Consider the following 12061-nt stretch of genomic DNA (forward strand, 5'->3'; position numbering starts at 1 on the left):
ATCCATTTGGCAGCATCCATCAGGAGTCTGAACAATGTTCCTGCCCTCCGACCTGTAATCCCACTTCTGGGAAGCTCTCCTGAGGGAGATCATCCAAAAAGCAGATTTATGCCTAAAGATGTTCCTGCATCATCGATAGGCAGAGCAAGGAGCCTGAGCTGTGAGGCAGGATCAGGCCAGGGGCTCACCTCCAAAGAAGAGCAGAGGACACGTGCCCCAGGCCTGCAGGTGGACGGTGGGGAACCCGCCCTTGGTCGCCATTTCTGGAATGTCTCTGTAGTTGGTCTGTGCAGGCACAGGCAGACCGGGGATAAGGCTGGGCCACCCTCGTTCCAGGGACATCCCCACGCAGGAACAGGGGCTGGAGTGTACAGGCTACAAGGTGGCCGGAAGCCCTGGAAATGCCCCATGGGACGGGAGAGGAACTCTGGGTCAAAGGAAGGACCACAGCAAACCACATAACCAGAGTCACTGAGGCCAGCTGGGCTCAAGGCGAGGACCCAACACTCCAGGTTCGTCCTCTACAGGACAGAGACTGACATGAACCTGAAAACAGGCCAATGTAATGATCTGGACAGTGAGGGGTTCTGTGAGGGTAGGGGGCTCCCTGGAGGCCATGGGGAGGGATGTCCCAGCTGGATAGACCTCAGGAAGGGGAGACTGCACAAGGGGAGAGGCCAAAGAAGAAGTCCCCCTACTCAGGCCAAGGGGCTTGGGGATTTGGGGGGGTGATCTCACATATGGACAGCAGGTCACAGATATCTGCCTGGCATACTTGGAGGGATGCAGAGAGGCACCCCCAAGATCTGGAGAGGCCCCCCAAAAGGATGTGGGAAGTGGGAGGGACAGGGCAGGCATGCTGGGGTGACATGGGTGGGGGTTGGGTAGTTGACAGGTCCAGAAGCCCCTATGACAAGGGCAATGAAGATGGTGACAAGAAAACCAAAATAGTACCTTCCCACACCCCACTCGGGTACCATCCAAGCACCTCATACAGGTGAACACAGGCACATGCAGTGTGTTTCATTTGTGTCCCTAAAAGCTTAAGTCCACAACCCCACCCCACAAACCTGTGACTTTGACCTTATTTGGAAAGAGAACCTTTACAGATCTAATTAAGGTAAGTATTTTGGGATGGAGAAATCTTGCTGTGTTATCCAGGTGGGCCCTAAATCCCATGGCAAGTGTCCTTATCAGAGACAGAAGAGGAGACACACACAGGGAGAAGGCCACGTGGAGATGAGGCAGAGATCGGGGTGACGCAGCCACAAACTAAGGAACGCTGGAGCCACCAGAGCTAGAAGAAGCAAGGAAGGCCCCTCCCCTAGACCTTCAGAAAGACCCATGGCCCTGCTGACACCCAGCCTTCAGACTTCCAGCCTCCAGAACTGTGAGAGAATAAAATCCTGCTGCTTTGGGCCCCCAGTCTGCAGTACTTGTTAGGGCAGCCCAGGGACACTCAGAACCACAGATGGCCCATGCCAGGACAGGTAGCAGTCTCCCCCTCTGAGGGAAGCTGAGGCAGGATAGGCAGGCCCTGAACCCCTCCCCCACGCACAGATGGTGCCCTATTACCTCTTTCTTTTAATCTGAAAATGAAACTGAACTCTAGCAGGCACAAAGAACAACACACCACATCCCAAGACCTAAGCTGTCACCGTTCAGTCATTTTGGTTTCTCATTCTGCAGTGGACAACGGAGCCCTGAGGATGCCACCAAGGTGCCCATGTTCCTGCCAAGCTCTCCTCTGGATGACATTGGTCACCATCACTCTTTATTTATTTATTTATTTATTTATTTATTTATTTATTTATTTATTTTGCTTTTTAGGGATGCACCTGTTGTATATGGAGGTTCTCAGGCTAGGGCTCAAATCAGAGCTACAGTTGCCAGCCTACACCACAGCCACAGCAATGCAGGATCTGAGCCACATCTGGGACCTACACCACAGCTCACAGCACCACTGGATCCTTAACCCACTGAGCCAGGCCAGGGATCGAACCCACATCCTCATGGATACTGGTCGGATTTGTTTCCCCTGCACTACAACGGGAATGCCCAAGGACACCACCACTCTTGACAAACTGACTCATGTCCTGCCTTCTGCAGGCTCAGAGGGGAGAGAGGCCAGGCAAGAACCATGGGGCTCCATCAAGGCCCCACACTACTCTGGCTCATGGGCGCCTCTGACTATCCAAGGCACATGGCTCTCTCAAGCACCCCTTGCCCCCAAACAAAGGGCCCAAGGTTAGAGACAACAAACAGGTGAGCACATGCCCCTGGCTTTCCAGAGATCTTCACAAGGTCCTCCGGCCAGCAGGCACCAAGCCCACTGCTGGAAACACTGCCCTGAACCCATCACAGCCACGAACTTTTTTTTTTTTTTTTAGGTCCATATCCATCACTTATGGAAGCTCCCAGGCTAGGGGTAGAATCGGAGCTGCAGCTGCTGGCCTACACCACAGCCACAGCAACGGCAGATCCGAGCTGCATTTGCAACCTATACTGCAGCTTGTGGCAACGCCAGATCCTTAACCCACTGGGCAAGGCCAGGGATGGAACCTGCATCCTCATGGATACTAGTCAGGTTCTTAACCCTCTGAGCCACAATGGAACTCCCAGCCATGAACTTCTGACACTTTAAACCTCAGTGTGATGGTGCCATTCGTCCTCAGAGGTCAGAGGGCCCCAAAGCTAGATCCAGCTCAGCACCTGCTGTCCTTGGCAGCATGATCACCCGCCCTTGCGCGGCCTCCTTCATTCATTCCTCGCTCACGGGCACTTTCTGTGCACTGCTCCAGGGACAGGAACGCTGGGGCAGACGGAGATGGAAGTAGGCAGACTGCAGGTCAGATGTAAACACATTTACAAACCATAGACAGACTGTTCACAAATGCCAAAAGGTGGGAACAATCAAACAGATGAAGGGATAAATAAAACATCCAGCCATACGAAGGAGTATTACTCAGCCATACAAAGGAACAAAGCTCTGAGGCACACTACAATGTGGATGAACCTCAAAAACATCGGGCTGAGTGAAAGAAGCCAGACACAGAAGGCCACAAAGTATATGATTCCACTCGTATGAAATGTCCAGAACAGGTAAAGCCACAGAGTCAGAAAGCAGATTAGAAGTTACCAGGGGCTGCAGGAGAGGTGTGGGGAGGGACAGCTAATGGGAACAGGGTTTCCCTTGGGGGTAAGAAAAATGTTCTAGAACTAGACAGATATCATAGTTGCCTAACACTGTGAATGCACTAAATACACTGAATTATTCACTGAAGAATGGTGAATTTTATGTTATGTGAATTTCACCTCAATTTAAAAATCAGTGGCTGCTGGCAATCCCTTGGTGTTCCTTGGCTTACGGATCCATCACGCCAATCTCTGCCTCCAACCTTCCCCAGCTTCTCAGAAGGACACCAGTCACTGGATTCGGAGCCCTACTCCAAGATGCTCTCAAGATCTTTGACGTGGTCACCCCTCCAAAGACCCTCTTCCTAAAGGTCACTGTCACATGTTCCAGGGGCCAGGATCTAGACATACATGTTTAGGGGACATCATTCAACTTATTTCACCAGTGCTATTCTAAGGCTGACAGCCTGTGTCTGTGCCCACCCTCTCTATCACGCCAGACCCCTGACTGCCATTCTTCTGCCAAGGGACCACAGACCAATCTGTAACTTGTTTTTTTCTTTTTTGGGCCACACCCGTGGCACATGGAGGTTCCCAGGCTCGGGGTCGAATCGGAGCTACAGCTGCCAGCCTACACCACAGCCACAGCAAGGTCAGATCCGAGCCACGTCTGCAACCTACACGACAGTTCATGGCAATGCTGGATCCTTAACCCACTGAGCAAAGCCAGGAATCAAATCCACAATCTCATGGTTCGTAGTTGGATTCGTTTCCGCTGCACCACAATGGGAATTCCAAATCTGTCACTTCTTGGCCTCAGTTTCCTCATCTGTAATATGGGGCTGGGAGTGCCTCCCTGGCAGGATGGTGGAGGTGAGGTAGAAGGTAGCTGGGCCCCTGGGCTGAGAACAACTGGGACTTGTTAGGCCTAGTAAATTGGGCCTTGTTTCTTTAACACATCATAGAAAAAGTTAATGGCAGGAGCTAAGCTCTGCTGGAGTAGAAAGATAAGTGGACCACTTTAATCACTCCTGGTGTCAAGGAGAGCTCCCCAATTACACATGCACAGTAAGACTCCTAAGGGTCAAAAACGGAGGGGCTCCAGGCCATAAGTCCTGATACCATCCCAGCACCCTCCACTTTGGAATCCATCTTTGCTAAAAGATGCTCACACATATCAGGGATGCTCCTGTGTCCAGCCAAGTATGAGAGAGAATACAAGGTAACTGGCCAAAGGAAAACAAAGACCTGGAAGAACTGTCCTGTATAAGTGATTTTTTTTTTTTTTGTCTTTTTTTTTTTTTTTGGTTGTTGTTGTTGTTATTGTTGCTATTTCTTGGGCCGCTCCCGCGGCATATGGAGGTTCCCAGGCTAGGGGTTGAATCGGAGCTGTAGCCACCGGCCTACGCCAGAGCCACAGCAACGCGGGATCCGAGCCGCGTCTGCAATCTACACCACAGCTCACGGCAACGCCGGATCGTTAACCCACTGAGCAAGGGCAAGGACCGAACCCGCAACCTCATGGTTCCCAGTCGGATTCGTTAACCACTGCGCCACGACGGGAACTCCTGTATAAGTGATTTAAATCACCTCTCTGGTGCGTTCCTCACTCAAGGGGATGCCCGCACCCACACTCCTCTTTAGAGTGTGCATTACTTCTTTGCCTCTGACTTAAATAAATAAAATACTCCTCAGTGTGCTCTCTCACTTGTACTGTGACTCTAACAATAAAATTTATACCTGTTTTTACAGTTTCTGCCTCCTTGAACCATTTTTGCTTTCAAAGGGGGCAAGAATCAGGGCAATTCTGCTTCTAACCTCTAGCGAGGATTCCTGGTCTAGGGACCAGCATTCCTGGTTTTCACCCAGGCTGCCCAGGTTCAATTCCTGAGCAGAGAATTAAGGTCTCCCTTTAAGCCATCATTTATTGCTGCCTCTCCAAGATCAGAGGGGCCAGGATAATATCACAGGGAAGTAGTGCCTGGTGCCTGGGACACGGAGAGCCTATGCAGGGACACTGGGGGGTGCCCCACATGCCCATAACCCACGGCTTTGTACCCAAACAGTGAAGGCCCTACTCATACTTCGCTGAGGCCCTGGCCTTACTGGGACCCGAGCACCCCTATGCGCTTGTAAGGTGGGCTGTGTCACTCACTGCACCCCTCAGGGACCTGGGGGCCTCACTGAGAGCCAGTGGACCTGCCTGGTGGAGAGTCTGCTATGGGCTGAACTGTGTCCCTCCAAAATATATATACATCCATATCCTACTCCCGAGTATCTGGGAATGTGACCTATTTGGAGACAGGGCCTTTGCACATTTCATTAGTTAAAGGGAGGTCATGCTGTAGTATGGGCCCTAATCCAATGACAACTGTTTTTATAAGATGAGAGGTGACACAGACACACAAGAGAGAGGGTCCTGTAGAGACGGAGGCAGAGACAGGGGTGATGCAACCACAATCAAAGGAACACTGGAGCCCCCAGAAGCTGGAAGAGGCAAGAAGGGCTACTCCCCTCGAGCCATCAGAGGGAGCACAGACTTGTCCACGCCTTGCTTGGGACATTCAGCCTCCAGAGCTGTGAGAGAATATATCTCTGTTGTTAAGTCACCCAGTTTGTGGTCATTTGTTAGAGTAGCGCCAGGACACTAAGACAGGTCTGAGACCCTCCATGTGCTCACATGCTGTCCACAGAGAGATACGGCGGACTCTAAAACACATGGTCTCTCCACCCTGACCAAACACATACGGCTTCTGGAACATCTGAGCACAGGTCTCTGGAGCTGAAGGAACAGACCCTTCACGGTTTAATTTTATTTATTTATTTTGTCTTTTTGTCTTTTCAGGGCCAAACCCACGACATATGGAGGTTCCCAGGCTAGGGGTCTAATCAGAGCTGTAGCCACCAGCCTACGCAACACCTGATCCAAGCCGCACCTGTGACCTACACCACAGCTCATGGCAATGCGGGATCCTTAACCCACTAAGTGAGGCCAGAGATTGAACCCGCAACCTCATGGTTCCTAGTCGGATTCATTAACCGCTGAGCCACAACAGGAAATCCCACAGTTTAATTTTAAATCTCATCACCAATTGAGTAACACAAACCACCAGCCAGGAGAGCGGCCAATGGAAACCAGGGCTGCCTCACAACACGCAGCCCCTTGGCCCAGGCAGGGAGAGGGAGCTGGACTCGACCGCTACTGCCCTCTGCCCGGCCTGCCTTGAAAACATCAGACTGAGTTTCTGACAGGCGCCTGACCCACTTCGAGGAAGTGGGGTCCCAGCTGTAGCAGGGAACATAGTCTGCTTCACACTGCAGGGGTCAGCACCTGCCGGCCTTCAGGATCCCAGGTGCCATGGGGCAATCTGCCAGCAGCTGCTCTGGCCAACACCAAATGCATGACTTTTGAAACCGGCCTCCACACACAACTCAGGTTCTGGGTTGGAACTGCCTCTCTCAAGCAGCTTCTTTGATGCTGCCATCCACCCCCCACCCCACCCCAGGATGACAGAGGCCATGGGAAGATAAGACAAAAGCGAGATGCCCTCATTACCACAGGCCCAAAATAGCTTTTATGCTCCATTTTTTAGAGATAGCACAACTATGGAGTTACATAATAACACTGCACGCTATTCTGCGGTCTGGGAGGCAGGATCCTGGGCTTGCCCCGGCCCATCCTGTGCCCCTTTGGGGCACTTTCACAGTCCTGTCTGAGCTCCTAAGCCCTGCAGCCCCCCATAGGAGCCCTGGGCAGCACCTGCTCCAGGCATGGGGACAGGCAGGGTCAGCTCAAGGGCTGCCTCACTGAGCTCAGATTATATTCTCAGCCTGGTAGGGTGGGTCCCACGAGGAACTGTGGGTGTCCAGCGCACACATCCCAGGACAGGCCTCACTGAGGCAGAACCATCACCAGCCCAGGGTTGTGCCTCCACCCAGGGAAAAGAAAAAAAGGACAAGGGCCCAGAAAGGTGAACGCCAAAGGGCTTGTGCAGATGAGATGGATGGTGGCACAGGTGGCTGGGCAGGCAGATGTGGCAGGGAGACCACAAGAAAGTCAGGCCAGACAGGTGGCAGGGGCAGTCTGGAGGGGGCCTGAGTGCAGGGCTGGGGAGCAGCCCAGAGTCTCACGGCTTCCCCTTTCCCTCTACCCCTTGTCACTTCCGTGAGCAAATCCCAGCAGCTCCACCTCCAGGGCTCTTGTGCAGCCCCCTCCCTGGTCCCAGCCTATGTCACCTTGCACCAGGACACCAGCACAACCTCCTCCCCAATCCCCCTGTACCCAAATCCCTCACCACACACCAATGCCAGTAACACCTTCCTTCCCTTTCTTAAGTTCAAATCGTGTCACGCTCCTGTTTTAAACACACCAGTAGGTTGCCATCCTATTTAAAATCAAAGCCGACCCAGGTTTGGTGGTTCCTGAACAAGTTAAAAAGAGGTGCCATGGGATGTAGCAGTTCCATTCCTCCGTACACACCCCAATGAAACGCCAACCTAAAGCCACACCCACACTTGCACACACGTGTTCACGGCAGCCAAAAAAGTGGAAACAAAGCAGAAGTCCATTGATGGGGAGTTCCCGTCGTGGCGCAGTGGTTAACGAATCCGACTAGGAACCATGAGGTTGTGGGTTCGATCCCTGCTCTTGCTCAGTGGGTTAACGATCCAGCGTTGCCGTGAGCTGTGGTATAGGCTGCAGACGCGGCTCGGATCCCGTGTTGCTGTGGCTCTGGCGTAGGCAGGTGGCTGCAGCTCCGATTCAACCCCTAGCCTGGGAACCTCCATATGCCACGGGAGCGGCCCAAGAAATAGCAACAATAACAACAACAACAACAACAAAAAAGACAAAAGACAAAAAAAAAAAAAAGAAGTCCATTGATGGGAAAAAGGATAAACCAAACATGGTCCATCCACACAATGGAATATTACTCAGCCGTAAAAGTAATGAAGCACTGACAGGCTACATTGTGGGTAAACCTTGAAAACACTATGCTAAGTGAAAGCAGTCAGACACCAAAGGCCACATGATTCCATTTATGTGAAATGTTCAGAACAGGTAAACTGAGCCACAACGGGAAGCGTGGCTTTCCTTCTCATAGAGACAGAAAGCAGATCTCTGGTTGCCAGGGGCAGGGGGAGAGTGCTGGGGAGTGACTGCTCACGGGGCTGGGGTTTCCTTTTAGGGTGATGGGAATACTTCAGAACCAGAGAGTGGTGGTGGTTGCCCAATATTATGAATATCTGAAATGCCATTCAATTGTTCACTTTACTTATTTAACTTCTGTCCCGACTTGTTAACATTTTTTTTTCTTTTTTTGTCTTTTGTCTTTTTAGGGCCGCATCCACAGCATATGGAGGTTCCCAGGCTCGGGGTCTAATCGGAGCTATAGCTGCCAGCCTACACCACAGGCACAGCAATGCCAGATCCGAGCTGCATCTGTAACCTATACCACAGCTCACGGCAATGCCGGAGGCCAGATCCTTAACTCACTGAGCAAGGCCAGGGATTGAACCCACAACCTCGTAGTTCCTAGTCAGATTCGTTTCTGCTGCGCCATGATGGGAACTCCCCCACTTGTTAACATTTATTGAAATCTCCCACCACGTGGCTTCAAGCTATCAGGACACAGGCCCCACTCACACCCTTAACCTTCTCTTCAGCTCTTCTGCTGAAGAACTTGGCCTTCACGATGACAGACTGCTTTGGGAGCTTTCCCTTCCCCAGACTTTTGTAGCAGCCCAATAGCACCACATCAATGACAGGAGCAGCTCCAGTCTTGTTCTTGGCAGCATTTAACTGTGTCTGCTCACTGACCAAGGTCCACAAGTTATCAAAGTTGACAGTTGGGCAGAAGCTCTGGTTCCTCTTTAAGTGGTAATGCCTCAAACCAATTTTCCCAAAGTATCCTGGGTGATATTTGCTGAAGCTGATTCTGTGGTGGTGCATGCCACCAGCATTACCAGGGCCTCCTGAGTGCTTCTGGTGTTTGCCAATGCTACCATGGTCGTGGCTCACATGGCCCCTAAGTTTCCAGGTCTTCCTGAGTCTGGGTGACATGTTGGCAGTCACAATGAAAGAGCGATTGTTCCCTGTTTTTTTCTTTTTACAGCGGCACCTGGCCATATGGAAGTTCCTGGGCCAAAGGTCAAATCAGCACTGCAGCTGAGGCTTACACCACAGTCATAGCAACACTGGAACTGAGCCACATCTGCAATCTATGTCACAGCTTGTGGCAATGCCGGATCCTTAACCCACTGAGCGAGGCCAGGGATCGAACCCACATCTTCACAGAGACATCAGGTCCTTAACCCACTGAGCCACAACTCCCAACTGTTCACTTTAAGTGGTTAATTTCATGTTATGTGAAATCCACTGCAATAATCCATCCATCCATGAAAATTGCACCGACCCTGTCATGGGGGCCAGTGGTGCTGTGCCATCTTCTCCCTTGTTCCCTGCCCTGACATTCAGGTCTTCTTCCTGCTCTCTCCCCTAGATGGCTGAGTCCCTCTCCCCTCAGAACCTCTGTTTCTACCACGCCCTCTTCCTGCCCAAGCTCCCCCCACCTCTGGGAACAGCTGCACCCCAACCTGAGGGGTCACATACCAAGCCCCCTACTCCAAGGAGCCTTGCCTCACCCCAAAGCCCTGATCTGCACTGTTCCCTGCCCAACACTCGACCCTGCCTCCTCCCCTGAGCCCAGGAGGGCAGGAGCAGCACCTGCAGGCCTCCGAGCCACCTAGGGTCGAATGGGCCTGTGGATGAGGAGGGGGACTCCTGGCCCTTTGGCTCTGCAAGCCCCCAGTGTGAGGTTGCAACCCTGATCCTCTTCATGGTCCACCCAGAAGACTGGACCAGGCCCCAGGGCTGCACTGGACCCCGAGGGCCACCACCCAGAGGCTAGTAAACAGGAGGAGCCCTCCCCTTGGCTCCTGACTGAAGTCCACTTAGACTCTGACTCCCAAATCTACCACCCTCTTCTCAGTCCCCATCTCACGCTTTGTCAGGAAACCCTTGAAGCCCCCCCAAATTCATGACTTCCAGCCCAGCAACCATTATCCTCACAGAGAGGCTGACATCGCAAGCAAGATTTGTACACACCTCACTCACACGTGTGTGCACAGAGGCAGGCATGCATGTCCGGGCACACACCCTCACACAAATGCTCACACACCCAGTACTGAATGCATACACATGCATGCATACCCATCCACACATATGTGTGCTCACTCACTGGTGCACACTGACATATGTGCACCATCCACCCCTCCCACCTGGGACTGCATCTCCCAGAGACATCCCCCTCATCTCACTCCCACATCTGCTCCAGCACCCGGCCCTCCCACTCCCAGCTGTCACCTTCTCCCATCTCTTCTATCCACATGCGGGTCCAAGCCCCACCACCCCTGGACCCACAAATGCAGGAGCTTCCTGCCTGGGTCCCCAAATCAACTCTGCAGTGCCCAATCCTCTCTGCAGGGGGCAGCCGGAGTCATGTCAAATTGCCCACCTGAACAGAGAGGTCCTAGAACTGGAGCACCTTTCCTCCCCTGGCCCTCTGACCCTTAACTCCACCAGCAGCCTCTCCCAGCGCATGAGCCCTGCTCCTGCACACTTGCCTCTGCCCCCAGCCATGCATGAACTACCACCACCTCCAACAATGATGCTCAAACCCAGGTCCTGCTCCTTGGACTTCAGGACCCAGGAAGGGGGCCGTGGGCTTTGCGCACACAGTGGAATCCCCAGAGGTGGCTGCGAGCTCCCAGGCTTCTCCCTGACTGCAGGCCCAGCCCTTGGCGTCATCTCCCCTCAGTGACCTCCCCCCCTACTTCAGTCTCACGGCTGCACACACACCCCAAGCTACAAGTACAAGGATGCCGGTGCAGCTGCAAACAGCAGCAAACCAGAAGCAACAGCAGGAAGGAAGAGCAGCCATGGCAAATTCGACCACGGAACATAACATGGCACTGAGCAGGGCAGGAAGGGCAGGTGTACTCACCCCCCAGCTAAGGCCAAATCAGAGAAACACCAGCCCTGGGGGTTCCTCCGCATACAAGAAACTACAGATGAAAACAAAGGCGTGATGCCAGTGCACTGAGAGTCATGGTGAAGAGGGAGGGCAGGCCTGTCCCAGGAGGGTCACCTTAGCAGGTGTCATCAAGTTAAGATGAGGTGATGCTGGAGTGGGGGTGGGCCCTAATCCAATGACAGGCATTCTCAAAAGAGGAAAAGACAGGTAGGAGAAGGAGATGTGAAAACAGAACATGGAGACTGGAATGCTGTGGCCACAAGCCAGGGAATGCCTGATGCCCCCAGAGGCTGGAAGAGGCAAAGAACGATCCTCCTGTACAGTCCAAAGAAGGAACCAACCATGGCAACGTCTTGATTTTGGATGTTCTCCAAAACCAAATTTTGGCCTCCAGAACTATGAGAGAATAAATTCCTGTTGTTTTAAGCCACTAGGTTTGTGGTCATTTGTTGTGGCAGCCCAGGAAACTAATAAACATAGTGCCTGAATGGTCCGTGAAGACTCCCAAGGGCACCCCTTCAAGCTCCGCTTCCATCTGGGTACAGTGGTACCAGAGCCCAGTGGCAGCAGGAAGAGCCCTGGAAAGGTGCTGAGGGAAGCATGGAGGTGCAGGCATGCAGCCAGATGGTGGAGGCCCCTGAGGTCATCACCACCCCTCTGAATCCCTAACCCACCATCCTGAAATACGAAAGCTCTGCAGAGACCCTTCTGGTGAGTGTGGTACAGGCGTGCCAGCAGCATCATGGCCAGTGGATGGGAGACTACTCCTGTTTGTTCACAGAGCATCAGTTCTGCTGCAAACAAGTTCCAGGTTCATACTGTGAGGCTGCGCAGACCCCACTGGGGGTACCCCCTAAGGTCTGCAGGCGCACTGTGCCCTCTTCCTAGAAATG

At 52.7% G+C, this 12061-nt stretch overlaps 1 protein-coding gene and 1 pseudogene across 25 annotated transcripts in view; both read right to left on the minus strand.

The window, feature by feature from the left end:
* The window catches only part of CRTC1 (CREB regulated transcription coactivator 1), an 87982-nt gene that overhangs the window by 47758 nt on the left and 28163 nt on the right, over window positions 1-12061 (minus strand). The window lies entirely within an intron of this gene.
* Window positions 8599-9403, minus strand: LOC100523951 (large ribosomal subunit protein uL15 pseudogene; annotated as a pseudogene).

This window comes from Sus scrofa, chromosome 2 (genome assembly GCF_054392235.1).
Source record: "Sus scrofa isolate SSC_HxYL_T2T_F1_AM1 chromosome 2, Sscrofa_HxYL_maternal_Yorkshire_Landrace_v2.0, whole genome shotgun sequence".
In the NCBI taxonomy this organism is placed as follows: domain Eukaryota; kingdom Metazoa; phylum Chordata; class Mammalia; order Artiodactyla; family Suidae; genus Sus; species Sus scrofa.